The sequence below is a fragment of the Cygnus olor genome, chromosome 1 (assembly GCF_009769625.2).
Source record: "Cygnus olor isolate bCygOlo1 chromosome 1, bCygOlo1.pri.v2, whole genome shotgun sequence".
NCBI lineage: Eukaryota > Metazoa > Chordata > Aves > Anseriformes > Anatidae > Cygnus > Cygnus olor.
Window position 1 is genome coordinate 31403020 of NC_049169.1, and position 27336 is coordinate 31430355.

At 39.1% G+C, this 27336-nt stretch overlaps 1 protein-coding gene and 1 long non-coding RNA gene across 3 annotated transcripts in view; one reads left to right on the plus strand and one right to left on the minus strand.

The window, feature by feature from the left end:
• Positions 1–27336, plus strand: part of PDZRN4 (PDZ domain containing ring finger 4) — a 244198-nt gene that overhangs the window by 111533 nt on the left and 105329 nt on the right. The window lies entirely within an intron of this gene.
• On the minus strand, positions 3851–13598 carry LOC121067156. Its single transcript, XR_005818140.1, has 3 exons — positions 13331–13598; positions 4641–4737; positions 3851–3963 (listed from the first exon to the last, which is right to left on the minus strand). It is a non-coding gene; the product is annotated as an uncharacterized LOC121067156 (long non-coding RNA).

The window sequence follows — 27336 nt, forward strand, 5'->3', positions numbered from 1 at the left end:
AGCCAACAGGGTTTCGGAGAATTTGCTCATTCTTGTAAAAGCTGATGATAATTGATGGACGAGCGGCTTGCAGGACCCTGACAGGCTGGTTGCCTGCCCTTTGCACTCTGCCAGTTCAAGCCTTACAAGTGTGAAATAGCCAATTACTGGAATACCTATTGAAAGTAATAGGCCAATGAGCAAATTGCTACTGTGGGATGCTGTGGCGGTGTAGGTGGACTGAAGCCAAGATAAAGTTCTGCTCTGAGCAGCTGCTCCCTCCACAGCTTGATAATGCTATTGGATGACCAAGTGATGAGAGGAAGGTATTTCCCCATTCGAACTGCAAGTGTCCTGCCTTGTATTGACTTAAAGTTTATGATGCATGATACCGTCTTGTTACCCAGGTCCTAATTTGCAGAAATAAATCCTCCTTTTAAAAGGTAGTTAAATAGGTAATAGGGATAGTCACAGCCATAGATTTTGTGCAAAAGCATTAAATACAATTTTTGCTTGGAATGAAAAGTCATATAGTGTGCAGAGTGTTAATACTTGCCAGCCATTTGCTATTGACAGAACAATTTATCTTGATAAAGGACAGTGAAAAATTCCAATCTATTCACTGACATCACATTATCAGCAGTAATATATGACTGCATCTAAATATAAGGTTCAGATCTGACACAGCTGAGGGGTTTCTGGTAATTTTCCTGTAAATATATTGTGTACTGGACAATGAAAAAATGTCGCTTTTACCATGTAATTGGATGACCTATTTTTATGTGAGATTTCAAGTTTTACTGTGTTTAATGGGATACACCATAATGTTTCCTTTTTGGGTAACCTGTTTCTTTTTACAAGACTTTAGCAATAAAATGGGTATTACCAGGTTTGACAGAGCAGAAATAGCAGACAAAGAAAGAAGCTTAAATATTAGTCTGATGAAAGAAAGATTCTGTGACCACAGAGACTTGCCACAGGGAAAAAAATCTATCTGAAAATATTGTCATGAAAATGTCTGCTGTCGGTAGTTAGTTTAATTTAGGCAGTATGTCTCCTTTTTGCCAAGATAGGAATGTTCATTGGTAACTTTTAGGGATTTGCTTCCCAGCTTTCTTAGCAAAAAGATATGATTCATAATTTAAAAGTTGTATTAAAAACTTGGGTTATTTAATTCAAAATGTATTAGAAAGAAAGGTGAGAAGTGGCAAGTAGCTTTGGAGGAAGAATTTCAAAAATGGTTAGCAAATTATTTTATACAGTCCATGATTCTGTAATAGGGAAACAACCATTCTGTAAAGGCCAGAAGTGTAAATGAAATCAGTGCCAGTGTCAGTATAATTCATTTTTTTCAGTTGCCAGTCACTTGTTTGGTGCTGAAAAGAGAAATGACAGATGAGATCGTGCTGTTTGCTTTGAATGTCATATTAACAGTTACCAAGTCCATTTTAGATGGAAAGAATAGAAGGCTGTTTCATATGACATTAAGCGTGAATCAGTCTCAAAAAAAAAAAAAAAAAGTATCACTTCAGTTGTGGCGGAATATAACAAAAATGTATGGGCTAAAAATACAGACCTTATGATCATGATTGTTTTATTACCTTTAAGTACTTTTTTATTCTTGTTGTTTTTGTTTTTACTTTACACTTAAAACTTCAAGGGAAAACTATTATCCAGTTGTATTTTTCACATTGTGTTTTCTTCTGGACATATCTGATTGCAAAACCGCTTTGTATGGCACTCTCCATGAGGAAGAGAGTCTCTCTGTTATCTCCTGTAAAGACAGTATATATACCTCCATGAAGATTCCCACCAGATTCGTTTTTACTGTCCCAAGGTTTGAAAAAATTAGCAGGCTTTTGCTAGGCAGAGAAAGTTGTAAGTGACTGAAGCAGTAAAAAGCCTTGCTAAGGAAGACAACATCTGAATAGTTCATTTCTTTTTCAAGGAATAAGAAGGGTGCAGGGGGTTCTATTAAGTTTTCATTTGAGGGCTTCTCTGTGTAGCTCATGATTTTGTGTAGTTCAGCAGCCTTCTGACAGTTAACCCCACTCTGGTTCCTGAGAAATAGGGAAAATGTTATTTGCTCCATCTTCTTTTTCAAGACTTTATTTTGCTTCCCAAATACTTGGCTGCTCTGGGAGGAGAAACAGTCTGATACTAAACTGCAAATCATTTGTCCTTCCCCGGTAACTGTGCCTGCTGAATGCTGTTTTATTGAGCAACACTGATATCCCCAAATTAGAGTGATTCTTCTATCATTCCCTGGTTTGTTAACTTATCTCTGTTGCTTCTCTGAGAAGTTATGAGCAGGAGCAGAGGCATCACGCTTGCCTGACTGCAGATCCAGTTGTGAATAGGGGCTCATACTTGGAAGGTTATCTACCCAAGCATGAGAGTAGGACTTGCTTTCATTGAGGACATATATTCTTCAGAAATTGATGGCGGAGCTCTCAGCAGGAAGAGCTTCCTATTCTCTTCTGTTAAATGGATAGTTTGAGTACTCTGGGGATTTAAGAGGCTTTGCTATATATCCTCCTGCTTCTCCATTTTTTAAAACTGTGTGGCAGTTCAGTGTCAATGACATGACATTCAAGAAAGGAAATAAAGGGTGATCCATGTTAGTAGCCTTGTTCAGTATTAGGGACAGAAAGAAAGGATCTCAGGAATTGTTCCACCTGCTTGAGATCTTTTCTTTTTCCGTTTTCTTTTTCTTTATCTTTTTTTTTTTTTGAGGACCATGTAATTTTTTTTTATTTTATTTTTTTTTTATCTTCTTGACACAGGCCAGAAAAATGGGCTGTGTACCCCTTAAACGAATGTCTAGGTATGATAAAGCTGAAGCAGTTACTTTTTTTTCTGGTAAAACTCTGTGTCATCTTCAATGAAATGACTTGTATGTCTGTCAGGGCACAAATTCTGCTATAAATCTGTTTGAAGAAATCATGAAGAACAGGCAACGTCCTGCAAACAATCCTGCAGGAAAAAAGGTGAGGAATTCCCTGGGCATTTTTGACCTGAGGAGGACAATGAATCCTAAAACTAGTAGACGTGGATAAATGTGGAATGTCCTGAATTGTGCATTTATGTAGTTATAAGAGCTTGGCCTTTAAAGACTTAATCCTGAAGTAGTACTGATAGTCCATTGCTGGCTTCCCCTGCCATATTATATTATTTTCTCCTTTCCCTTTCCTGGACTTTTATACGTTTCATTCCATTGCAAGTTCATTGCATCTATTCAAAAATCACAGGCAAATTTTCAGTGTATGAAACAAGAGGATATTAGATTAGTTTATTAAAAAGAAGTGAAACTTGCTATGACATGAATGTGCACCTATCATCTGCTAATGGTGACTAACATGATTTTTTTCAGTCATATCATGTTAGAAATATACACAATTTGCTGTTCTAACTCACCATCACTTCACTTGCAAGGTTCATTTTTCATTGTAAGAAGTCTCACACATTTCTGTTCATTTGGTTCTTTCAGACACAGTACTTTGAATGTAGCTGCATTTTCTCTGTCTTTATTTTACTCATATTTTTAATTTCACTCATTTCTTTTGCATATTTGTTTGTTTGTTTGCTTTCCTTCATGGTGTTTGGAGCTTTCCCTGGTGTAGTACTGCCTGCTTATATATGTCATTAACAGGGAGCTTCATTCCTCTTCTTGATACAAGTAAAAATGTCACCTAAAATAATTATAATAGTATATAATAATATAAAGTCCTATTATATCTACTATAAACATATTTTACTGCTTGTTTTTTTGTATCTTTTTGCCTTTGTGCAGCTCTTTCATTGCTGAGATTTGGTCACATTCAGGCCAGTTTCAAGATACTTTTCAGAGTTGTTTCATACCATTGTCAGAAGTGGAGAAAGTTCCAGCTCCTCCTCCCTCAACACAAGTGGACTAGGCAAATAATTTTCTCTTATTCCTCCCAGCCTTTATGTCTGTACTTCTCGAATCCTGTGATGAGGCTCCTGTAGATAAGCAAGAATGACAAAATGATTAGGCTTTATGCTGTGTATAGAATTAGAGCAGGTGTTCATCAGCTGTGCCATTGCTGACAGACTGCTATATCTTTGAATAGAAAGTCTGTCTCCACTAACAAATATTTGTTGGTTTTTAATGAAATTAGTTGTAAACAGTTACTTGATACAGGATGATATAATTTCATAATTGTTTGTGTATATATTCAGATATATATCACTCTCTGTGTCAGTACTTGGCACCTAACATTGTTTAAGAAGATTGCTCTACTAAGAGGTTTTTTCAATGAAAAGGTAAAACTGATGGAAATTATTTTATTTTATTTTATTTTTTTGCTTCAGTTTCACTGTCCCAGTTAAGTAAAGTAGCATTTTCACAAGACTATCTAAATGTGGCAATTAGCTTGGGAAATCTTCTCGCACACACCAAAAGTTTTAATTTGTTAAACATTTCTGGATGAAATAAAGCTGAAGTCCGCATGCAGTAGCCTGAACCTAAAAGTGGCCTTTTGGGAAAGATAATGCCAACAGCAGCTGACTGTGCCATTAATGGGGTTGACTCGACTGCCTTTAGGACTGAAGTAACCTTTTCAGAAACTTCTAAGCAAGTATGTAAGTGCCTCCTCCAACTCCAACAGTGTGTGCATATATGTTACAGGTACCTTTACCTTTAAAACTTGCTGGAAACTAGCGATCTTGCATATCTTGCCTGAGCGAAAGAAGGAAGTTCAAGAGCTAATATACATATCAGAGGTTTGATTCCTCCTGTAATCAAAGGAAGAAGAGAGGTTCACAGTAAGATTTACACAAGGAGAAGAATTAATCTGTTGAGTGGGTAACCAGACCTTTTCTTTTAACAAAGTCCTTTATTTGGAAGAGCTGGGTGTGATAGATCATTAAAGTACAACAGAAGGTACCAAGTAATAAAGAATTTTAGAAGATTAAAGAAATCCAGTAATTCAGCAGTTTGCACATCAGTTACGAAATAGGGGCAGTAAAAGTTGAATAGATAAGTGACATTAAAAGCCCTTTTTATGGTCCAAAGTTAATTTGAATAACATTAATTTGCAGTTGACAAATTGTGTCTTTTTAGCGTTGGTAATCCAACCATTTATTAAACTGTAAAAGCAATGGTAATTAAGTATTACTGCCCAGCGGTGCTACTATAGTTAGTTACAGCAGGGATGAAGTGTGGGACAACTGTCCTTAAAACATCAGAATTCAAATGCTTGCTCTTATAGGGAGGAAGCCTGGAGATGTATGATGGTGTTCCATGTTTGGTTCCTTTTCTTTTAGCTGCTGGATCAGTTTGTGAGGGAGGAAGAGAGGGGCAGGGGCAGATACTCCGTCTTTTGTCTGCTGCCAAATGGAGCATAACAAAACTGCCATCGCCTGCTGCTTTCCTTCTGCAGACAAAGGGCAAGGGAGGCAGAGAGGCCTCCCTGGTCATCCTACCGTGGGTCTTCATTCAGCCATCACTCACAACAGTGATGCGAAACAAACCCCCAAGGGCCACTCATCACTGCCCCTCTGTGTGCTACAGCCCCAGTTGCGCCCATGGTAGACCCAGCCATGGAGGCGCAGTCTCGCCAAGGCCTCCTGTGCTGCGTTTCATATGCAGGTGGTGATGCGAACTCCTGCCTGCACTGCCTTTCATGTGTGCCTCCCTGACTTTCCATTCGTCCCATGCTGCATTTCCTGCAAATTCAGTCAGCCTTGTGAAAATGAAGTATTTCAGGCACAGTCCATGCTTTTAGAGCTGCTGGGGCTGAAGGGAGGAGGAGGTGAAGGAAAGGATGCGCAGACACGTGAGCCACTGCGCTGCATGGCAGCACATGTTGTCTGAGCTGGCAACACTGCTAATGTGTCTTTTTCTCACCAAAATGTCTGGCTTTACTGTTGTGCTTCTTCACAGTCACAGAAGCACAGAATGGCTGAGGCTGGAAGGGCCCTCTGGAGGCTACCTGGTCCAACTCCCTGCTCAAGCAGGGCCACCTAGGGCAGGTTGCCTAGGGCCATGTGATGAGCGATGAGCATCTTGCTGGGTGTCAGCATTCCAAAGGAGCTTCAGATCTTGGTGTGGCTGAACACACAGGGAGTCCTATGCCCCTGCATGTCCCTCTGCACCCCCTGCGTGCACTGCATCCGCTGCTTTGGCTAGGGTGAACAAATATTTGTTTCACGGTAAACAAGCATACCAGTGGGAACAACCACCTCCTGTTTATTTACGAGGAGTCTTTGTCACTGAGCTGCTTCATTTGACCCCAACTGTGATTCCTAGATAGAAATAAGAAGTCTGATGTCAACCTGGGTAGTAAAGTAAGTTTCACAACCTGGCATTTATGTCTTCTCCTAATAATTACCCATGGGCTTCATGTGCAGTTTAAAGTGTCAGGGATCAGTATTGTAATTTCCATCCCTTTCATGCTAGTACAGAAGCCCCTGTCTCTCATTAAAATTCACGGCTTGTCTGCCACATATTTCTTGCACCTCCACCTGTTATGTCACCCAGACTTCTGATAGAAACTTATTTGGATAATGTCTGCAAGCAAAGAATTTTCCCCGAAAAGGTTGAAGATGGAGACACTCTGTCAGGACCTGACAGGTGTAAATTTCTTAATGTATGAGGAGCATATGAAAATACAAATCATCACTGAGAGCCAGCCTGAAGCAGACTGAAAAGCTGTCATAAGCAGTTTTCAAAAAGTATGAGTTATTTGGTTCTCTTCCAGGAGGAACAACTCCACAGGCATAAATTTGTGAATGGTACTTGACAATCTTAACAAGTCCTTCTTTCCCAGAGCTGTGCGTGTGACAGACGTGATAGGGACGGCGTGCTCTGCTCTGTTCTCCAGCAGTGAAGGAGCTGACATGATAATCAGGGGGATGGATCCTGCCTTAGCGAACTTGAGGCGTGCCTCCACTGAAACAAATTTCAAGGAACTGATTAATCTGACAGAGCGGCCACGTTGGAGCTGATTATTTGCCAAAAGACGTTTTATAGATCCACTTCGTTTCCATTTACTGAGAGCAATGATAGGAAAGGAAATAGCAGATTCTTTGTGGCAGGCACCTTGGCTATTTTGTATGCTCCTAGGTTTGTGCGTTTTTACTTTGGGCATGCTGAAAGATCATTGCTAACTGGATGGGCCTATTCACTGGTGTATGGAAATGGACTTTAAGAAGGGTTGTGCTTGATTGGCAAATCAGTTCTAATTGAATAAATGTCAAGGTCAAAACAAACAAGTGATGAAGATGAGAAAGCCCTGGAGTGGTATCTGCTTCAAATCATATTAAAGGCTCTTCAGTAGCAAAGTGCTTCAGGGGGACTATGCAAAATTAAAGAGCAATGGAGTTGCTGCACAGTTTAAAACCAGAAATATCTGTGTCTGTTCCTGCAACTGAAACTGAGCGCTGGTGCTTAGGAAATGTTATAACTGAGATGGCAAAATTCTTTGCTCTTTGTACATGAGTGGGCTATAGCACATGAGGTGGCAGGTTTCTGACAGGTATGAGGACAAATGGCACACCTTTGCTCTGGGGACCACTGTGGAGTGCCACAGTGGCACTCTCAAATCTCAGGGAGCTGGGTATGATTGAATGCTGAGCATCCTACTGTGGTAGTTTGGGGCATATATTCAGTAAGGGAAGCTTGTTACAGCATTTTACATAAACATGATCCTGAATCCTAGAAGGATCCTTTATAACAACCTGTGTTGTTTCTTTTCTTCTTCTTTTTTTTTTTTTTTTTTTCCATCAGCATGAAACTTGCATGTTAATAGACTACAAATCTAAACATTTTTCTGATTCTCTTACCTCTTCATTAATTTCCACTGGTGATCGTGGCTCCCATGTAAAGTAGAACCATGGTGAATATAAAAATGTATGATGCGGAGGCCAGCAAACTCCCTCTGTCAATAAAACTTGCTTTAAATTAGGTATCATGAGCCACAGTCTGTCAATAAGTGCATAGTGCGTATTTTTCAATGTCAAGTCTAAATATTATAAAATATCAATACAGCAGCTGCCTTAAATCATTGCAGAGAGGGGACGAGCAAACACTGTTTATTTTAGGTAGAATGTAAATTTGTGGTTTAAAGTAGTATTGGAATATTGTCTACTGATTTACCACTGTATTTCTTTAAGCAACTAATTATTATGGTCTGGCTTCAAAGACATTTATGCACTTAGAGTTATGTTTAAAGTCGAGGAGGAACTGGTCAAGAACTTATGAAAGTTAGGGTATGTTTCTGAACCTTTACCTAAAATTCTTGCAAAAAATAGCTTTCTGGTATACAAAGGAATATTTTTTTATCATGCTGCTATTCTCCAAGTTTCCATGTTTTGTTGTCGTTTTTATATTATTAATTTAAAAAAATTATTCTGAAGGAGATCATCTACTTAAATTCATGATGCCAATATCAAACTGTGTAAGAATGAGATGTCCACTAAGAGATGTCTCGTTAGCGGCTCATGTTAATAACAATAATAAGTCTTGGGGACTTTTGTGTAATTTTGTTGCAGTACTGGCAAATATGTGAAGGGGTGCATCTGCTTCATGTGAATAAAGTCAGTCATAAATCTAGTTTCTTGAGATGATGTGATGATCAATTCAACCTTGACTTCTTTGGTTTTTATTTATTTTTATTTTTTAAAGCTGGTCAATCATTTGGGTACCTTTGTTCATACGAGAAAATGAGATGAGTTTTCAGGTATCCAATGGTCTAGCTTTAGGTTTCTATTTGATATTATTTTTATCTTTACACAAAATTTTGAAAATGAAATGTCATTTTTCAATTTCGGTATTACTGTTAAGACTAGGTAAGGTGCCACAGAAACAGAAGTCAGTTATTAGAAAAATACTCCACATCTTCTGATGTTAAAACATTGAATACTTCTAAATTATTGCTGATTATTACTGAGCAATGCAAACACCTACGCATCTGTATGATTATCTAGAATGTACAAAATAAAACTTACGTAGCTGACATATTTTAAGGTATTTTTGCCATGTGCACTGCACTGTTCTAGTGTACTAAATGCAAACTGCGTTGGGGTGCCTCCTGAACCACCTGAGTGGCTCCTTACTGCTTGCGTGGGAGTGGTAGAATTTGATGGTGTTGTGCTGCATTTGCCATTGCATGTGGTAACGAGTTGAGTTTCAAAAACATGCCTGATGACAGGTATAAATTTCATTTTGAAAATCTGCATGGCAGCACTTTTGTGCAACACTGCAGCGTGGTGAAAGTTGCTCATGTGCATAACGGTTTTTGTGAGAAACATTTGTCATTGCTTGGTCAGAGTCTACTTGTTGCAAACATGACGTGGAGAGAAGGTGGCCAAGTCTTAAAAGTTTAGGTATTATTATTATTTAGAGGAGGTTATATTTTCCAAGCTACCTGTAAGGTGTTCCTATTTTGTTCCTGTTTTCAGATATTTTCACACCTAATTTGGTCGCAAAGGCAAATTCTGTTTGTTTATCAAATGTGTGAAAATGACTGCTGATCCTACTGTATCTTTAGAAGGTAATTTCTACCACTGTAACAAGCCAGAATCAAAGTGATAATCAATTGTAAGCCAGTACTCATTAACTTGCACTAAATTATTTTCATTTGGCATATAAAATAGCCACTTTTCCACCCTTAATTAGAATTTGGTCTAATAGGATTGACAAGTCAAGCTAGGGGGAAAATTCCCTACTTAATTGCTTTTAGAACAGAGTAATTTTTTTGTTAACAGCAGATTGAATTTGCTATTTGTGTTATAAGAAAAATCTGCCTGGTGAGCAAATGTATTCTTTTTGTTTTCCAAGCTTACCGAGATTGCCCATAGCAAAATAAGTTTGACTAGTGTTATCAAGTGTGTTTATACAGTATTGTACTGTACTAAGACTGTATTTTCTATTTACTATTTTTCTATTTTCTATTTTCTTTGACGTTCTTCAAACTATTACTCCTAAAAAGTTCATCAAGCAGGGCTAGTTAATGTGTCTCTCTGCAAGCCAGCTCCAGTGATGTATTAACTCCAGAACTCTGGTTCATGCTTGCTTTGGCCTGTGAATGGCTGGACCCAGAAGTGCTCATCAAGACATGAACAGCATAATCCCTGCTACATGAACCCAAAGGGCAAATATCACAGAGTTTATAAATATTTGGAAGGGTTTTTTTTGTTGTCAGTCAATACCCTGCTGAGCAGCTTGTTGCAGTTCTGTTTATTCATAGCTAAAAATACTGGAGTTGATCCCCTGCTCTCTAGGACAATGACTGTGATGTGCCAACAGTGACTGTGGTTAGGGCTAGTAGTTAGGTTGTTTCATTTTATTAACTTTTTGTTGTATTCTCTTAGACAATTTTTATAGCAATAAAAGTAGTCAATAAAGTAATGTCTGTTTCCCTGGAGATACCACAAATATGAAATTTGTTTATATTGAGTCTTCACAGATTTTGCTCTTCTTTTCCAAACATTTTCTATCTTCTTTATCCACAGTTTGAGTGGTTTCTTTTAAGTAACAGTGTATAAGGACAGTATGAAGAAACAAAACAAAGCTCCCCCCACCAAATTTTGGTCTTGTCAACTCTTTATGGAGCCTTGCTTCCACCTTGAAGTCTTTCATATTTTTTTTTGTCACAATATGAGAATTCATATGAAATAAGAAGTTCTTAAAAAAAAATAAAGATTTAAGAACTAGTTGGTGGAAGTGTTTATGGTAATATGGAGAGGTCTTATTTTGTCTCTAGAGCACGTTCAGTAAAGCCAGTGATAGCTTGTGTTTCCCACTGCTACTCATCACTCTACATCAGTCCTAAAGCAGGCAAAGATCTTTTGATTCTCAGTCAGGAGAAAGAAACCAGACCATGTGTCTTCTTTGTCCTTGGCCTCTTTGCTGATACTGCCAACAAGATTACTGAGGTGGTGTGATTTTAATGATGCAAACACCTGCCCAGTAGGAACCAGACTGAGACTACCAGCTTGTTTCACATAGGCCATTGAACAGCTGTCTCATCATAATAGGGTTTGGTCATGACCAACCGGGGTTGAATTCAAACCTGTGACCTACAGGTGAAGGGCTTTGTAGCCATTACCTGTCTCTTCAACCATCAAGCCATTTAAATACCTTCAGAAGGTACATGTCTTGAAAATTTGGTTTGGAAGAGAGAGAAATGGGGAAGATTTTGCCCCCACAAAAATCGTCACCTTTCCTCTCAATTAAAAAAATCCATAGATTTGATACTGGATTTGTACTTGCATGAGAAATTTGAGAAAAGGTAGGTGATATCAATGATGTCTGTGGGCCAGACAGGTTTCTGTTGCAGTAGTACTTGGAGGTTATGTGGTATTATGCCATTAGATACATCCTTTTCAGCTTGATCTTCACATATTTGAATTTGTCTCAGTGTAAAAAGAAGAGTGTATTGACACAGTGTCTTTGTTTCACATATATCCTGAATCTGCAGTTTTGTAGCAGCTTTCCAGTCCCTATTGTGCATTTAACTTAGATTTGACAGAAACCATAGAATGGTTTTGTAATGGATATTATCTGTGCTCTTGGTCCCTGAAAAGCCTTTTGGATGGGCTAATATCAGCAAAATTTTAGTGGGTAGTCAGGGAATTATATAGAAAACATGTAATTGGACTTCATGAGAAACTGTTGACTAATACCCTTCTGACGATACCTTGGTATCATCTATGGCTGAGTAATCTGTGTAAAGTGATTTGCATCACAGCCGAGTTAGCGTCAAGGGTATACTTTGGACAGAAGGCACACTTTAGAAATTAGGATCTCCATTTTTTTTTTCCATGTGAAAATACACTACATATGCTCCCTGTTTTTCTCAGGGACTATCACACAGCCCTAAACAATTTACAGCTTTTCCTTATGCTAGAAGGAGGGGATGAGAGAAGAGGAAATATGACAGTGGGGGCTGGTGGCAGCACGAAGCTGCAGCTCTCCATGTGCTTTCAGTGCCTGGTTTGTTGCTTCATGTGGTACAGCCTAGATGAGGCTCATTGAGAACCAGCTGTAATTGAAGCTGTCCAATAAAAGTGCTGTTAGGAGCAGATGTGGCTGTACCAGGAATATATTTTTTAATGAACTTAAAAATATGTTAAGACCTAAAATATTTCTGGCCAGAAACAAAATTCTTGGCACAGACTGAGCATTTAAGCTTCATCCCAGAAATTTATCTCAGTTTTCTCACTCCATTCTTAGTCCTCAATCTCTCCTGAGGATCTGGTCATTACTTGCCCTCATTAGTACCACTTGTTTTAAAAAGCTTTATTTGATGTCCTTTTCCATCTCAAAATAAAACCTATATTTAAGGATAGATTTTTATTGGAGAGTGGAGGAAAAAAAGTCTCACTTGTTAAAGAATATCAGGGAATATTTGGCACGCTTTTAAACTTCTATTTTCATAATGGGGCCTTCTTTAGCGTTCCTAGGTATAGTTTTCTGCCTTCAGTTGTGATAACTGGATGCCTGTCAAAAACACAGTTACATTTCAGTAACCTTCTTCCCACCCATGTATTTGTATGAGAGGCGGCACGGGTGTGTGGTGCAGAGCAGTTACCAGCCTGGGCACCAAAACCCAGGTGAAATAGCTACAGCTTTGTGGTAGCTAACTGCAGAACTTCTCAGTCTGTTCTTCCTAGTAAATGTCTCTCTTGTAATTAAGTTTCTGAAAACCTGACCAGTGAATTAAACCATGGGTGAGTTGGTTAAAGTGAAAGAACCTCTCATTACCCCTGGATTCACTTATAATTCTATTTCTGATAGAAGCAGCTTCCCTTGGCAGTCAGAAACTCAAAAAAGAGATGTTTTCTAGAATGATCAGAGCAGTTGGACAAACGTGACAGTGCTTGGAAAAGGTCAGCAGGGGAATTTTATTGTAGGCTATTCAAGCTGTGTCCTTCCAGCAGAAAGAGGGCTTACAAAAAGCAAAAATCATGACTTGAAGGTGAAGAAGAACTGTAAATGAAAGAAAGCTTAAGCAGGTATGCCAGAGGTGTAACTCTTTCCTGTGCTTTGCTTTTTGTTTGATCTGAGCCTTTGCAACATCCCTGCCGTGTAGTTTTGATGTGGAGTTGCAGTTCTGCACCCAGGGAACATTGCTCATGGATTGTCCCCCAGGCAGGGGGATGCTGTGGGGCAGGGGCAGGGGGGATGCTGTGGGGTAAGAGGGAGGGAGGCACAGCCATGCCTTGGACTATGAAGCTGGCCCTGAATGAAGATAGAAAAAAAAAGCATTTGATAGAAAAACCTAATTTGTTGTGATAAAAAAAAAAAAAAAAAAGAGAGAGAAACGAGAAGTTCACCATGTCCCCACAACAGAAGTGGCACTTGAGCAAGAAGTGACCCAACCTTTAGCAGTGCAAAGCGATGGCTGATTTGAGAGAGTGGTTCCTCCTCAGCTTAATCAGCGGCGTGTTCTGATGCAGACCTTGAGTTACCCGAGGATTCACACTGCCAGACCTATGGATTTATCTTACGGGGATCAACACGATTTGGGGCATGGCACTGTCCCGCAGAGCTGCTGGCACCTGCTCTGGAGCGCCCAGCCTTTTGCCTTGCAGCTTCCTCCGCTTTCCACGGGCATGTGGTAGGAAGCGAGGAGTGATTTTGTAGCTGAATTCCGAGCAAAGGCTTCTTTGTCATAAGCGCTGTCAAACAGCCTCGTTGCCACGGCAACCCTGGCTGGATAACCCATTTGGGAAAATACTTGTAGGACCTAACACTCTATCATCTGTCATTCAATAATTTCATGTTCATAATAACTAGGAAATCAATGGCCATCCTCCGAGACAGTTTGTTGAGGGGGTACGCGTGCCACTGGCAGCGCAGCCCACGGTCGCCTCGGCTTGCGGGGATGCTTGTGGCGGGGCGCTGCTGGCTTCTTCCGATGGTTGGCTCAAAGGTTGAGGAGAGGCTGAGGTTTGCCATCTAATTAACCTGTGCAGTGGACACACGTGAGAGAGAGAAGCTTATAAAGCAGTTATTACAATGTGAGGAAACAAAGGTTTAGGTAGAATTAGCATTTCACATCTTAAAATACCGAGAGAAACTACGTGCTCAAGTTATCGCATGGCCAGCATGAGCAAACTCAGTAACTTAAAGGCATTTTTTTCTTATCTTGGCTTTTTAATTAAACCACTTATCATCATAAGGGCTGTGTTACCTGCATGTTATGTATTGAATATAAAGCAATCATGGAACAGTAATTAAAATTCTTAAACATGCACCCGTTGACTTTACATACAATTAGTTTACTGCAGTGCGTCATTTATTAATAGCGCAAGTTTTCAAAATTGAGCCCCCGTTTGGCTACGCAGGGAGAGCTGTATTTAGTAATTACTTAGGCAATGTTTATCTGTTTTGAAAACAAAATGCATGAATATAATATCTCTAGAAAATAATACTAAAAATAAAAAACATGTTAAATTGAGGCTTCAGGAGAGGGAGGGAGTCCTTGCTGGTTGGGGTATCACAGAAATGAAGAAAAGGTAATTCTTGTCACTCTATAAACAGTATTTGAAAGATGCTTATCCTCATAATTTGCTTCAGGAGTTTACTTTTTCTTTTAAAAATGATTTTGAAGCACAAAGATAAGGTGGCTGTTTTCCAGCTGGCTCTTTCAACACATTTTGGGTTCAATTAGCACATGGTGCAGGGCGGACACACACAGTGCCATGGGCTGAAGCTTTGAATACAGACTTCTGGTTTGTTCTGGGGATGTGTTGAATAAGTTTTTAAGTTTTTCTGTGGAGAGTACATGCATCATGAAAGGAAATATGTGCCCCACTCTGCAAACGTAGTAGTCAGGTGAGGTGATACCTTATGTATTAGCATAGGAAATGAAAAGGCAATGTGATCCTTCTTGTTTCATACCAACAGGTCAAACTGAGAGTTTTCAGGGTGGTGACCTCAAGATCTTCATCATATAATGCTCTGCTGTGGTTTCCTGATGTAAGCATTTGCTTTAACAGTTTTAAAAACTGTTAAAAAAAGCACATCTGATTACACTCGGTCATAGAATCACAGAATCATTCAGGTTGGAAAAGCCCTCCAAGATCATGTTGTCCAACCACCCCCCTACCACCAATGTCACCCACTAAACCATGTCCCGAAAAGCCAGGTCCAACCTTTCCTTAAACAACCCCAGGGACATTCTGTGATTTCTGCATTATGGGTTTTCAGTTGTTGAAATCAGCAGAAACACAAGTCCTAATTCCTGTGTCAGAGCTGTGTTAGTGTTGTCTCTGAAACAGGGTGTATTTCATTCATCCATTTGCACTGCAAGTTTTGGATTCATATGTCAGGTGTGGAAAAATCAGTTCCAGGGATAGTTTTGTCTGAAAGTGGGTGAAGAAACCTTTTCTTTTTGGTGTTTTTTAACATAGTGTGTTCAGAAGAAGATAACAGAGGTTGCATCTTCATCTGAAGATGTCACAGCCCAGCTATGGAGAAATCGAGAACTCAGCTGAGGCAGAGGAGGAGTAGTGATTTCATTGTGAGAGATCTGATATAGAAGTCCCTGAAAGAAACGGACATTAAAGATATGTATGAATGAGTTACCGGAGGAAGTTTGGTATAGAGGAAATAGAACAATTATCCTAAAATTATAGAGCTTCGTCAATACCAGCAAAGAGGTGCAAGTGGAAGAATTAAGTTGGACATGTAAAGAAAGGGCTATGGGAGCAGAAGCAATGATAGGAGAGAGTGGCAGGTGAGGTTTGAATGTTAAAGACTCTAGTGGTGGAGATGCCCACCTTGAATGGTAATGGTGGTTTTTTTGTTTGTTTGTTTGTTTGTTTGTTTTTTGTTGTTGTTTTTTTAAGTGATCTCAGCAAAACTACTCAAAATGTCAGTATTCAGTCAATAGCAGACAGGACTGATGACAGTCAAGCTGTGATGTGGCTCAACCTTTCAGGGGGATTTTTTTGGCTCCATATAGAAAAACAATCTGTATGATGTGGAGAAGGCACCAAAGGAATTAGCAGTGGACCCACCATTGAAGAGAAGTGTGAAACTGTCCTTGGGAAAAGTACATCAAGGTAAAAAGCTAAGAGGAAGGAATAGGAGCTGATGGCTGGAGAGGAAACAAGTAGGTGCTTGAAGTGGCACAAGTAACCTTTCATACCACGTCCATGTAGCAATCCTTGAGTTTTGTATAGGAAGTAATCTTCTCTGATGTGACCAAACAACAAAGACAGCCTTTCTTCTTTCTGTGCAGGGCTGTTAGGGACCTCCTGCAAGGGAAACACTCCCCACAGCCTCTCCATTTACCTCCCGTAGCACTGGGGTGCTTGGCAAGGGAAAGGCTGCCTTGTGTGTGCAAATGAATATGTTCTGCTGTGTTCTAAGTTCATAGATTTGTAAAGAAATTAAATGCAGGGAAGAAGTAAGAGTCACTTATTCACCTTTATGAATGGAATTGGCAGCTTCCATTACTTCCTATGGGGATTCTCATATTTACTTTGTGTGGACTTGAAGGAAGGCATTCTAGAGATATGGATGCATTTATTATTTATTGGTTAGGTCTTGTGCTTTCCCCCAGCATTTGTCAGTAGCTGCTATTTTCTGTCACCCACTGAAAGATGGAAAGGATGGGAATTTGCAAGAGCGCTGAGGGAGCACGAACTGTGACTGCCTCTTCCATACTTAATGCGGGTGGATAAATACACAACATCAGTTTCCAGTGCTGGCGCTCATTTCAGCCCTGTGAGTCCTCCTTTTCTCTCCTCCTTCCCCCCCTTCTCTTAATAGAAGAGCAAAGCAAAGAGGAAGTTGTAACGTGACATTCCCTGTGTGTTGCAGGGGATAAATATTGCCTCCCTGGTGCTGCTTTGATGAATCTATTTTTAGTCAGGGGTTAGATCAGTAAAGCTTGCGCTGGAGAGTGTGAAATAGCATTGATCAGGCTGACTTCTGAAGCGGGGTGAAAGACAAAAATAAAATAAAATAAAATAAAAATGATTTAAACCTGCAACCCAGGCATCCTGGTTTGGTTTGCTGTGTGCAGGAGAGTGGGTGTGCAGCTGTTGCTTGCATTAGATCCCGAGCTGGGACTGTCCCAAGGAGCGCTCTTAGCATGCCTCCTCTGTGGCCTCCTGCCCAGCAAGGGGATTTATTTTATCGTTCACCTCCTTGGAGGATGTGTAAGATGGAGAATTTTGAAACTAATGAAGGGAAATCAGGCAGAGAAGACCTGGGAAGGAGCAAGACAAAAGGGCACGGTGAATGGACGAAATTCATGTAGTGAATGGACGAAAGGGGAAACAAATGCAAAGTTACGAAGGGGTACAGAATTTAAGCTAGGCATAGGATACAAGAAAATAAGGAGCAGCATATGCAAAAGTGAAATTTCACTATACAGTAAGGGAAGGAGAGGAGAAAACGAGATAAAACTGCATAGGTTTATGTTGCCAGCAGGAAGTTACTGCCATTTTTGTGTGTATTCCATGTGGATTATTATAAGAACCACCTGCAAAGATTTTGTTTGTTTGTTCAAAATTGTGTTTAATGTCATACTGTTTTTATTTCTTTGCAAGGCATACAAAGAGATCTTGAAATTGTTTTGCCACCCCAAACAGTTGCTGAAATTCCCTACATTCCATCCTCTCCTGTGCTATTGCTACACTGTCACCCTGCTTGGTGTTGGGTAGCCCCCTCACATTAATCTTCTTGGTGCTTTGTACAGTTGTACTAAATTTTGATAATAATTTGTAGTATTTTAATATTACACACTGCTAGATTTCTGCATTATTCACACATCTGTAAAATGATGATAAAATTACCTGGCTTTGTAAAGTACTTTGATACCATTGTATGAAAAATGTTGTATGAAACTTGAGTTTTGTTGTCATGTAAATAGTTCACTGAAAAGTACATAGAATATTTTTTATAGAAGCTAAGATTTAATAGTTAAAAGTAATGTGTTTTGCTTGCTCAGAACTGTTTGCTGTCCTGCTTGTGCCTAAAGTAATAAAAATATTTTCAAATAGAAATAGACCTTTATATAAATTTTCTCTAACATTAGTGCAGGCAGAGCTTAGACAAAGTTGCTGATGATGACAGTTTTTCAAGATCTTTTCTTCTTGTCCTTATTTTATCACTTAACTTGCCATTAGGGTAGCATGTGTTCAGAAAAGCACCTAAATGATTAATTTTATCAGTTGAATTGTGACCTTTTGTGAAGTGTTTGTATGATGAACTACATTAGGAAGCAGAAAGATGGCAAAAGCATCCTTCTGCATTCCTAACTAGGCGTACAGATACCTGATCATTTCTCACGGTGGGTATGAGGTGGTCATAGCCGTGCCTGCACCCTGCTGTCTTGTGATCAATATGCATGTCTTTCGTAACGTAAAAGGAAGAAGACACCCTGTAATCAGAGAAATTAACAGCTAAATGAGAGTTTGTGGTCAGCTGGTATCCCCTTTTCCTTTGAGTTCAACTAGAACACAGGCATGTTTATGAATTTTGCTAAGACAGCCGAGAGAGGCTAATTTAATTTGAATTTCTGACAGGTTTCCAGGAGAAGTAATCAGCAGAGTTGTCAGGATTACCGTATGAGACTTGTGTAATTTCTTACAGCAAATGTGAGCCCATCCTGATTTAGGTTCTGAATGCCTTACATCAGGAATGTACTGACACCTTTTAGTCTCTCTTGGTGCTTTAGTCTTGTGCAGGAGAGCTCTTGAGTGCTTGCTTATGACTTGTTGAGAAAAATAGCTCTTAAGGATGCTTTACTAAATTTTCTTTGAGGTTTTCTTCATTTCTTTGAATGTATCACTTAAGTTTCCTGAATTAACTGTTCCAAACACCATCCTAGATGCAAAGTATGCTGAAATTGACTTTTTCATAATTTTTTTTTTCAAACAGAAAGTGGGAATTTGAATTCCCACTTTAAAAACAACTTGTTGTTGTTGTTTCTTTAAAAACAACAAAAACAGCAAGAACAACAACAACAAAAACCCACCTTTGTTCTTACAAGATAACCTAGATCTGAGGAATGAGTAACATCCAAACTTTTGGGTAATATACCTGAATTTGTAGTTCACATTTCTTTCTTAAGATAGAAAGACTCTCTCTTGGTTTCCCTGAGCTGACACTGTTGTTGCTCAGTGCATGATAAACAATGTTTCCTAATTTATTTGACCATCACTATCTGAATCCCTAAAACATTACCATAAATCCCTAAAAGCATCTACCGAAGGGAAAGAGAACAACTTTACAGCTTCTGGCTAGTCACTCCAGTGACACAGTGAGGTCACCGTTGAGGCATTAACTTTTGAAGAAGACTACAGAAATATGACTGCTATATGCAGGTAGTGTTTAACCACAGTAAATTTGTTGTCATGTACTAGAAGTCAATCACTCTTTCAGAAACTTGTGGTTCAGTAGCTGATGGAGAAAAAGCATTGTTTGCCATAGCAACCTGAACATCCAGATACAGTGTGTCTGTCAGTTTTGCGAGGGCTAATTTATCATGTAAAGTATATGCTGTATATGTCACATTTTACTGTCTGCTCATTTGTTTTGATAATCAAGATCTTGACAGATTTGTCCCACATGGAAGGATTTATAGTAAGGATTTTCTTATCACCAAATTAGGTTAATACATATAATCCTAGTGTCCTGCACAAGAACTTGATAGAAATGAAAGAGATTCAGCTTAGATGTGAAGGTCTTGCAGAAAAAGAAAAGAAAAAAAACAATCCTCCTCCCTAGTCCATTTTCCTGCTTGATTTTTTGGGGGAGGGGTATGTATTTATTTATTTATTTATTTATTTATTGCTGTGATTTGTTTAATATCTCTACAGGAACAATCACAGAAAGAGGATAAGCAATGGCTTTGAGAAGGTTAAATATTTCCCCTCCTATTTGAAGATCCTTCTGTTGTGGTTTTGTTTTTGTTTTTGTTGTCATTTTGTTTTGTTTTTAAGGTATAAAGTGAAATTCTGTAGAAATGAAGCATAAGTGAATTTTGGAAATGAGCAGCTTATCCCTCTTGTGTACATGCTCACATATATTCCTCCTGTAGTTTGAAGCATGATAAGTAAATTCATTTTTCACAGATATCACTTCCTCCCCTGTGGTAAATGAGAGAATCTTTCTCTCCTTTCTGAAGACAAAGAGTTGAAGATGTGGGGACTGACTTCTTATGGACTGCAAGAAATGTGAACAGATTTAGCCACAGGAGATGTCTACCTGGCCTGAAGCACGTTGTTTCCCTTTTGAAGTTAAATGATTTGGTAGCACTAAAATTGTCTTTGGAGTACATGAGATTAGATTTATCCATTTTTATATTATAGCAGAGTGCTTTGGTCTGAGTGGGCAAGTGGATGAATAGGTGTGGGGGCACAGGGGAGGTAAGTGTCTGTGTGTGAGCATCATTAAATTCTTACAAACATAAATACATCATCTGGCTTGCTAGAGCTGCTGATAAAAGTTGTGCAAGTGGCCTTGAGCTCTTTGAGATAAAGAACTCCAAAGAATATCTCCTAAAATATCTATCCTGCAAGGAGATAATCTTATTATTACTTTTAAGAAAGAGCATTGTCTTCTTTTGGTAATGTATAGGGGTACCAAGGGCACACACTGTGCTATTGGACAAAGCAGGGTGGGCATTTCCTAGTAAGTAAATACATTCAATGAAATGTAAGGAGACTCCTTTTCCCAGCCCTAGGACTGGGGAGAACATCAGTGGAGAATTATAAAGCAGAGATTCTTTGAGCAGGAGATTTTTGCTTTATTTCTCATAGTATTTCTCCGTTCTAGACTATGCTTTATCTTTATTTATGACTGATATTGACAACCAAAATACACTCAGGGCTCGGGTGTGTATTTCAACAGGAGCATATTTTGAAGTCCAAAACTTCAGGGAGATAGTGTTTTCATGGTGTGAAAACTTAATTGGAAAGGGTTTTCGTCCCAGATGACTTGCACTTGTGTTGCTACTTTTCGATCTATTAATACTTAGTGGTGAAGAAGGACACCAAGGAGTTATCTTCAGAATACATTGTTGTTTTTTTTAGCTGCTTCAATCTTGGTAAAGTGAATGAGACCCAAGCCTCTAAAATTCCTGCTTCACACCTCAAGTTTTCTTTTAAGTGATTTTCATGTTCACAGTTTCCGATCATTGCTGTGCCAAATATTAGTTAAGCAGTTCACTTTAATTGGCACCATTCTTCAACTGTAATGTGACTGAATGCTTTTCCTTGACTGTACATGGGCCTTAGGCTGTTTCTCTCTAGCAGACTTAGTCATTAGGAAGCTATATTCAAAAAGATGCACCCGTCCAGGGCTCAGACAGCTGGCAGTACCGGGATGCTGCAGTGAGGCTGAAGGGGAACAGCAGCTGTACCAGGGTTGTCACCAGTGTTGGGAGGCAAGGGCGGGCACCCATCCCCCTAAAACTACTGAACTGTGACAAATCTCCCCTCTGACACTGACAAGCTCCATGGCTTTGCTCTTTGTTCCAAGAGGAAAGAACAGATTTCAGATTACGGATCTGAAATTTTGTTCAAAGATAAAGCAGGATTTGCTATGCTAATTTCTGTTCTGCAGGAAATCAAAACACAAGAAAAAGAAGCACTGTTAATCGGATTGCATTTGTTTCCACCCGTGTGGCTCAGCAGGAGTTTCTCCACCCTTCCCACCCCCTTACACCTGAGCTCAGCCCTGACCTTGCTGCTTTACGATGGCCTGGGCGAGGAGCACTGTGTGCAGCAGGGCTGGGGGAGCCTGGCATGGCAGGGATCACTGTGCCAGGGGGTCTCGGTGCCCCCACACTGGTGGAGCAGCTGCTGCAGTGTCCTAACGGTGCCAGCTTTGGGTCTGGGACCTGGCCATGCCTGGGGCAGTGTCCAGCAGACCCACGCACCTCCCAGACAGCTGGCGTGGTAACCCAACACCAGCAATTTTCAGAGAAAGACGCATCTAATAACATTAATTTTCTTCTGGAGCAGACGGCAAGGTAACTAAAGCCAGGTTGATTGGGCTTCATTGGGATTTTTACCTAATGATCTTCTAGAAAGCAGGTGCGTTGGCAGTGATTTTAAGCTTTAGAAAGCTCAAACAGTGTGTAAAGTAAACCTTCGCTGCTGTGGGGGCTTCATAGGAGGGGGTGCTGCATTAGTTTTAGATCATTACAAAGCATTTGCTGACTACAACAGAATTAATGGTGCTTTTATGGCAGTCAGTTAATGACTGTCAACAAACAGAGCTGATTTCTGTTCAAATTGTAATTTTAAATCAAACTAGCCAGCTATCAGACACCGGAGCAGTATGAACAGTTCCTCCTGTACCATCACACGGTGCCATCCCTGCATCATGCTATCAGGTGTGTGTTGGGAGCCAGATTTGAGATTCAGTCGCATACATGACCTAATACTGATTCTAGGGTGATGAGATCACAATTAGTTGCATACAAAAACAACCATTTCTGCTCTGCCTTACTCTTCCTTTAGAGACTTAGGACATTTCTATGTTGAAAAATTACTTTTTACTATAGTAACATGAACTTCTGACAGTAATATTGCAGCATCTTTATGTTTTGGCAAAGGGGGAAGCAGCTGCTTTTATGACCTGATTCAGTACAGGCCTTCTTTTGTACTTCAATACTATGAAAATCCATTCAAGGCCATGAAGACTTCCCCAATCCTGAAGTGTTTTTCTAGAGCAGAGAAGGTCATTTATACTGAGCAAGACAAAATAATCTATTATATTGAACATATCCCTGAATCATTCTTCCAGATTGTCAATTGTATGAGCTTTGCCAGCAAACAGCGAAGTGTCTGTATTGGTAAATATGTCTCTATAACGATAATGCATTATTTATATGACAGGCTACTCTTCCCAGCATCTGTACTTCACTTTGGAAATAAGTGGATGTGACAAAACTACTGTTGTAGATGAATCCAACAACTAGTTAAACTAGAAGGCAACCTAAAAGGAAATACTTTGATACTGATTAGCACAACATGCTAATAATTATGTAGTTTACTACTTAAAACTTTAAATCAATAAACCACACAAGACATTATAATTACATTTGATTTCTGGAGACTGTGAGGGTGGCCTCAGCAGAAGAACTTGGATGGATGTAACAGCACTAGATAATACATTCTTTGAAAAGCTCTGAAAAAATCTTAAAAGGTTCACTGAATTAGTGCTCCTGCAAGACGGGTGTTATTGATATTATAAGAAAGAATGTAAAGAGAAAGAGCTTTTCTAATGATGATATCAGAGGACAGAGCAGAGGCAGGGAGTCCTTGCTGCTGCTCCCATCCTCTGTACCAGTTCCTGCTGCTTCAGCATTTGAATTAGCGTTTTGTGCTGTGGACTCAGTTTCTCATTGAGGTGTTTCATTGATATTTGACTTTGTTTGGTGTGGAACTGAACTTGGTGTGTAGTATCTCAGTTCTAGATGGTCAGTCTTTCCCATAGATGTTAAAAAGCTCAGATGTAATCTCTGGATGTGGGGAAAAAATAATAATAAAAAAAATCTTTGTTTTTTTTGGTGTATGTAACTTGAAAAGCTTTGAAACCAATGAGGACAGTAATAAATCATACTTTTATAAACATGTTTAAAGCCCAAAGTTGTTACACAGCTATTAGCAAAGCCTTGTAATGCAGTTGGGATTATATGCTGTTTTACCTGCTAACGTTAGCTAAGGAACTTTGGGTTTAGTACATATCCTAGTTTGTTGTGCAAGAACTGGTAAATTTGCAGCTTTAGAATTGAATTAGTAAAGAGATCATATTGCCAATATTAGATTTCTGAGGAGGCCAGCAGTAAACACACAGGCAGGTGGATGCATAGAGGGCTCTCTCACTGCAGTCGCACGGCTCCCAGGGGTCAGTGAATTACAGGCTTCCTAAGCAGGCAGATGACTACTGACAGTTCTCTGTTGTAAAGTTGTCTCATACCTTTCTGAACCCTTTTCTGCTTTTTGCTTCCAATGAGTTTTGGTAATGAGTTCCACACTCGAATTACTTGGAAAAAGTGCAAACTTCCTTTTGTTGCTTTAAATGTTTTGTCTGATTATTTCCTTGCATAATGTGAGAAGGAATATCTTCCATATGAGAATTGGAGAGGAAAATAAAGGTTAAGATGAAAGTGGTAGGGAAAGTGAATTATTTTACATCTGTGTTTCTCATCTATTCACCATAGCTCTTCCATTTCCATTTAATGATTTAGAGATGGAAAGACCAGAACTGCTGGCTGTGATCGGATGCAGGTATTGCCGTTCCATGATGACAGTTTTTGCTCTGTTGTCAGTCGTTTCCAAAAAATCCTCATATACTGCTTCACTTCTTCCTGTGGCTGAACATTGAATATATATTTCAAGGAAACTGTCCATAAGTTCAGATCTATTTTCTGAGTAGAAATAAGTAATTTAGAGCCCCTAACTCTGGATGTTTTAACAATGTTCCTTAAGTGCATTATTTAATATTCATTGACGTGGGACTTCATATTCCAATTTCTTTATAATCAGACTTTTTTTCCATAACTCTGTTCAGACATTTTAGGTTCGGATATCCTGAATAAAATTTTGTCATTTCCTTTAAGTCATTTTAAGCTTATTTATGAGTAACTGTATTCTGTACACTCCACAGTGTTGAAACTTTTTAATGCAGTAAAAATCTGGTTTCTTTTAGAATTTGTTAACAAAGTCCTTAGTTTAGAGAAGACTTTGAGGGCCAACGTTGACCAGTTTTATTAATTTAACTGACACCATTTACTTGAAGTGTTTATGTATTCATAAGGCCTTAGGTGCAGCAGAGACATCATTTACTGTCCTGCAATATTTCTGTGTTTGATTATGGCAGCAGTTTAAGAAAAGATAAGGAAGCCACTCTGAGTGAAAGCCTCAGAAAGAGTATCATACCTGGAACTTTGAGAAGAGAAAGAGAAGTAAGGTATCTGGGTTGTCTGTAGTTTGGCCAGTAGGCCTGGTAAAGGAATGGTACTTTCCCCCAAAGAAAGTTCACATAGCAAGCACTTTTGTTTAGCCTGCTGGGTGTATATGCGTTATCTTATTTTAAAGTCTTATATTCTCGGATAACTTTTTTAATGCTAATTTATGCCACTTTACCTATGACAAGAAATATAAAAGCCAGTCCCCTAGATTGATACTTGAAAAGATATAAGGGTTAGCCAGGGTGTGAATTCGGGGTCTTTGGATTATGTTTACAGAAGGTTTTAAAGTTTTTCTCTGCAATCATAGGGATAGAAAATGCCTTATTTTTCCAATAGACAAATTGACTGATGCATACAATCACCTGATTCCAGCAGCTGAGGATTTATGGAAAACACTGTCTCAGTGAACAACAAGATCTGTCCAGGCTGAGGTCAGGCCTTTGTTTTGGACAATGTAAACTACATGGTGCAAAGCAAAGGGTCTCCCCAAGTCCCTTTTTCTTTTGATGTTCTTGTTTTACAGGTATGCAGCCTGTAAATTGCATACCGTAAATTGCATTGTCATCTATTATGTCAGCTGAATTCATGGGGATTATTCAAAAATTCTTGGCTTGGTAAATTTAGGAGTGCATGCATTTGGGAGAAGGCAAAGAAAACCTGGAATTTCATGTTTTCCTCACTGGGTTTCACCCCTGAGTTTGGATTAACAACTTCACTGTCTTCACTTGTAGGCCATTATATGTCTTTCAGCTATGGGATAAAGAAGATTGAGGAGTGGATGGCCTTTAATTTGTAGTATCATTGCCTTATTTTTTTCCCATGCGGAATGATAAACGTTCAAGCATGGCTGCTTATAGTTGGATGCTTCTATACCTCAATGAGGAAACTATATACCAAATGTGTAAGTCATCTCCTAGATTCTTAAAATGAATTAGGGGACCTAAACAAGGGCACCTTATTTGAAAACATTAACAGAAATTTCTCTGTAACTCTCTTGAAATTGAACTCCATCTCTTTGCATTATTGCATTCCTGGTTTGACTGTAAATTATGATTTTAGTCTTTATGGTAACATTAAATTATAGGTGATGAACATGGAGAACTCCACAATCAAGAAAAGCATTGAATTATTCAAATATCTTTGAATTACACGTAGAATAAGAATTACTTGATTATGTTTTAGTACCTTCTTGGTCCCTTTAGCTACAAATCTGATGTGGGAGGGGGATTAAGAGGAGGGAAAGAAGGAAGGAATGAAGAAGATTGCTTTCTTTCCCAACATCAAATTCAGCTTGACAAAAGCGTATCATATATTTCAATTTAGTCATTAGTTAATCAAGTTTTGCCTTGAATTTCATTCTGTGTTGAGTGAAGTTTAGTATTTTGATCACATGTAAAATCAAAGCAGCATATTTTAGATGGAGCTCAAAAACCTGGAAACATACCTTTCCTTCTCAAATAAATCTATCCAGCCCCGCAGACTGTGCCCATTAGTGGCTGTAGAAGCAGTACATAGATCCTTTTTACTCTATGTATGGGCAAAGGGCAGGCACTTGATAAAATGAATGGAGAAGCCTATGTCAGATTCAGAGAAGGAAACAAAAGAACCAGAGGAAGAGCAGTGAAAAAAGAGACTGTCAAGGGAAACTGCTGAAAGATTATCTGCAGTTTCCCATTGCTTATTTCATCTCTTTTGTTTATTTGTTTCTTGTATCTGTGAAACCAGTTTCCTGAAGTAATATATCCTTCTTCCCCACCCTTTTTTTTAAAGAACTAATTGTAAGGGACTATCAAAAATATACCAGGGTAAATCATGGCTCTTTTTATGAATGTAGTTTAGCTTTCAGACTGTGTATGTGTTAGAGGAAGTTGTGTCAGTGGATGGAGAGAACTCTTTCATCGAAAGATGGCATGGTTGTCCTTGCATGACTGTTGTCTAGTTCCTTGATCTGACTTTCTTAAGTTCAGAATTTGCACATCTGAGAATCCTTCTGCACCTCACAATATAGAAACCTTCAAAGGTTGAGCTGATGTTTGCTTCATGGGTTTAAACCTCCCAGCGTGAGCAGCATTTCATGGTGGTATGGAGGAGAAGAACAGAGGCCGATTCTTTCTAACAATGATGAACATGCCTCTGCACTTAGGCTTTGAACCCCTTGGACTTTGGGAAAGTTCATAACCAAATTTGTCTGCTTGGATTCTTTCACCAAATAAAATAAATCTTAATGTTATATTTCAGAACTGTGCTTGAAGCTGATATATGAAGAGCTTGTTCTGTTAATCATCATTATTAGATTCCTCCTGACTCTGCCCATTTATTAAAGGAGATGAGATTTAATTAAAATTTAGTCCCAATCTATCTGTAATTTACATATAGGGTCTAGAAAACTTTACTTTTATTCAGAGGTCACAGCAATGGTCCAGTTTTTCATGTAGGTTTC